Here is a 4421-nt window from a genome sequence, read left to right as displayed (position 1 = left end):
TCTGGGTAAGTACATCTTATGCAGCTGCACGGGTTATATAATCACCTTTGGGTCAAGTCTTCTTAAAGTAATTATCTACCTCTGAAGCTGAAAAACTAAAATGGAGTTATTAAAATCACTCCACTTTATTCTTATGCAACTATTAATAATGTACTTCATTAAAACTTGAGAATTCCTGAGGAAATTCTAAACCTGGCCAGGCACTAACACAATGGCTGCGAATTTAGCCATCTGGCCACCCTAGGTAAAGCATTTCTAATCTTTCTCTGTCATAACAAGCATATCTAAGTGTTTGATAATTATTCTTTAAGTCGGTCTGTATTGCTACCAGAAAATGAGTAGGATTTGGCTGGCAATTCTTACAATTAAACTGGCTCTGTCAATTGCCATATTAAACCATGTGTAAGATGCACTCTTTCTTTTCTTCATTAGCTTCTCTAAAACGTACATGGCATCTCATTAACCTGGCCAGCCAGGCAGCAGTATTGGTGTAGTGGTCAGTGCATACGCATGAATGAAATTGCTTGCTATTCCTGTGTTATGCCTGGAAAACTACAAGTTGTATTCAATAGTTTATTAATTATCACTTTAAGGAAGGAATGTAACACCTGGATTGCCTAAATCTGTTCCATTGGCATTATCTGCAAAAGTAGAGTAAATGCAAGCATCAACTGCTCATGAGGAAATCTAGGAGTCGATAATTCAGCACTCTTTAGAACTACAAATGATCTGAGCCCACAAAGAATGAGATAGTGTGAGGGAAAAAAAGTAGATGATTCTGACTTGAAGAATAGTTGGACTTGAAAGAGTAGGACTATGAATATGAAAAAGTGTTCATAGCAACTGCAGGTATCTGCCATGTTTTTCTTTTGATAAAGCATGTGAGAGAGCTATATTTTCCTGGTTAGAGCTGGAACCCATACTACTAAGTGAAGTATCCCAAGAATGGAAAAACAAGCACCACATATACTCACCAGCAAACTTGTATTAACTGAGCAGCACATAAGTGGACACATAGGTACTACAGTAATAGGGTATTGGGCAGGTGGGAGGGGGTGGGGGGCGGGTATATACATACATAATGAGTGAGATGTGCACCATCTGGGGGATGGTCATGCTGGAAACTCAGACTTGTGGGGGGAGGGGAGGAAAGGGCATTTATTGAAACCTTAAAACCTGTACCCCCATAATATGCCGAAATAAAAAAGAGAAAAAAAATTATAGAGGATGAGTAATTCTAAAAGACCTCTTTCCAAAGGTATAGAATAAAAATTGAGGTGAAAAGAAATAATTGAATAACTCATTAATTAGCACCATCATTTTTCTTTCTTATTGGTACATATAGGCTTTTGGATTTCTCTCCTCCTTTCTTTTTTTTTTTTCAATATAAAAACACAGAACTTTACTTAAATTTTTAATACTTAAAAGGGAATAGAGAACAAACAAAGGGAATGGTATCCTTGAGATTAAAATGCAAAGAAGGAAAATAAAACAGGGTTAGGTTATATTAGATAATTGCTTCACCCATCTGTCTGTGATAAATATTTGAATTTTATTCTGTGTTATGGATCTCAACATATTTGGTTTTAGCTTATTATTTAGTAGTAATACTCTTAATAGCTTTAGGTATTAATACATACTATACTATTATATATAACATAAGCATTTACATAGATTATTTTATTTGAACCTCACATTTTTACAAAGTAGGTATTGTACTAATTTTACAGGTGAGAAAAACTGAAGGCTTAGAAAGGTTAATTAATGTACAGCTGGCTGTTCCCCTTTCTTTATGATAAAATGTCATTTTTATTTTTTTCTAACAAATATATACTTTTATGCATTTTTATATTGTTCCCTTAATTTTTCTTTACATCCTTCCTTTCTTCTTTTTTTGCCCTTAACTTGCTAAATATTTGCAATCTAACCTGTAAGGCAGTCAGTCTTCAGGAAGTGATTTAAATGTGTAGGGAACACACTGAGTTGCTGACATGGCTATGCACCCTGCACTATGCAAGCATTTCAGGACCTTTGCTTTTTGGGCTTCCTTGAAGTGACAAAGGAAATGTCCACTTAGTCATTCAGGTCAGCCAATGAAGTGGTGATGGCAGTTAACATTTCATTGTCCACTATTTTATATTGGCAGATGCTATCCATATTAACTGCTGAAAGTAAAACATCTTTAAAGTCATTCGGTTTTATGTATGTACAAACAAAACAGGTGTACTCATTCATATAAGATTTTCACCATGTCAGATTAATTCACTTTTAGAGATAATACATTTTGGTCACATAAACCTGCTGATTGAAATATATCAGAAACTTCAAAAGGAAGAAAAACCCCAGCAAGTTATTTGTGGATATTTTGTGATTCTAAAGCTCATGCAGAGAGGCAAAGGACCCAGAATAGCCAACATAGTACTGCAGGAGAGAAACAAAGTTGGAGGCTTGCACTATGCATCTTCATGTATCACTATAAAGCTACAGTAATCAAGAAAGCATAGTATTACTGTCTTGATTGAATCGACAAATAGATCTGAAAATATTGATAAAGACATCATTGGAATAGAGTACAGATTCCAGAAATAGAATAATGTAATACAGCCCACTGATCTTTAACTATGAAGCAAAGACAATACAATGGAGAAAGATTGTTTTTGCAATAAATGGTGTCAGAGCAATTGGACATTCACACGCAAAAAAAAAAAAATCTAGACATAGATATTTTATCCTTCATAATATTTAACTCAAAATGGATTACAGACCTAAATGTAAAGTGGTAAATTGCAAAACTCCTGGAATATAGCATAGGAGAAAACCTAGATAATATTAGGTTTGGCAATGACTTTTTAGATTTATCATGAAAGATGCTATCAAGAAGAAATAATTGGAAAAATGGAATTTGTTAAAATTTGAAATGTCAAAAATGAGAAAGCAAGCCGCCTACTGGAAGAAAATATTTGTGAGACACATTTGCTAGAGGACTGTTATCCAAAATATACAAAAAATATATTTTAAAAAACAATACATTTCCGTGCTCACTTCAGCAGCACATATACTAAAATCAGAACTATACAGAGAAGATTAGCATGGCCCCTGCACAAGGATGACATGCAAATTTGTGAAGCATTCCATAAAAAAATAAAAAATAAAAAAATAAAAAAAATCCTATATATTTCCATTTTATTTTTTTAAGACAGAACCTTACTATGTTGCCAAAGCTGATCTTGAACTCCTGGATTCAAGGGATACTCTAGCCTCAGTCTTTTGAAGTTGGGACTACAGATGCCTACCAATGCACCTGCCTTACAAAGAACTTTTAAAATTTAACAATAAGAGAAACAATCTAATTGCAAAATGAGTGAAAGGCCTTAATACTCACTTCACCAAAGAAGATATACAGATGGAAATAAGTCTACAAAATGATGTTCCACATCATTATGTCATCAGTGAAACACAAATTGAGACAGCAATGAAATACCATTACACACCTATCAGAATGGCCAAAATCTGAACACAGACAACATCAAATGCTGCTGAGGCTATGAAGCAACAGGCACTCTCACTCACTGCTTGTGGGAATACAAAATGCTACAGCCACTTTTGAAAGACAATTTCATGGTTTCTTATAAAACTAAATAAACCCACTGGTAATTGCCTAAGGAAGTTGAAAAAGTGTTTCCACACAAAAACCTGCACACAGATGTTTATAGCAGCTTTGTTCATAGTTGTCAAAGCTTGGAAGCAACCAATATGTCCTTTAGTAGGAGAACGAATTAATCAACCATGGTAATTCAGATGATGGAATATTATCCATTACTGACAAAAATGAGCTTTCAAGCCATGAAAAGACATAGAGGAACCTTAAATGCATATTCCTAAGTAAAAGAAGCTAATCTGAAAACCTACATACTATCTGATTCCAAATATATGACATCCTGGAAAAGGCGAAACTATAGAAACAGTAAAAAAGATCAGTGATTTCCAGGGAGAGAGGGAGGGAGGGATGAGTAAGTGGAGCACAGAGGATTTTTAGAGCAGTTGAAAATACTCTTGGGGTATTTTCTATACTGTAGCATACTGGTATGCTGCAATGGTAGCTTCATGCCATTATGCACTTGTCCAAACCCATAGGACACACAACACCAAGAGTGAACTGTAATGTAAACTATGGACTCTGGGTGATAATGACACATCCATTTAGTTCATTGATTTTAACCAAGGTATCACTCTTATGGGGGATGTTGATAATGGGGAGGCTATGTGGGGTGCAGGGGTTATATAGAAATTCTTTGTAGCTTTCTCTCAATTTTTCTGTGAAACAAAAACTGCTTTAATAAATAAAATCTATTCTGTAAAAATGAAGGAAAAAAAATCTTTCCTGGGCCCTTTGTCCTCATCACATATGAAGTCATGATCAA

The 4421-nt window shown here is 34.7% G+C and overlaps 1 non-coding gene across 1 annotated transcript; it reads left to right on the top strand.

The window, feature by feature from the left end:
- Positions 1-3034: 3034 nt before the first annotated feature.
- Positions 3035-3141, top strand: LOC142864285 (U6 spliceosomal RNA). Its single transcript, XR_012914810.1, has one exon. It is a non-coding gene; the product is annotated as a U6 spliceosomal RNA (small nuclear RNA).
- Positions 3142-4421: the final 1280 nt, after the last annotated feature.

This window comes from Microcebus murinus, chromosome 24 (genome assembly GCF_040939455.1).
Source record: "Microcebus murinus isolate Inina chromosome 24, M.murinus_Inina_mat1.0, whole genome shotgun sequence".
NCBI classification, from domain to species: domain Eukaryota; kingdom Metazoa; phylum Chordata; class Mammalia; order Primates; family Cheirogaleidae; genus Microcebus; species Microcebus murinus.
The sequence above is the reverse complement of the archived record's forward strand: the minus strand, read 5'-3'. Positions and strand labels throughout refer to the sequence as shown.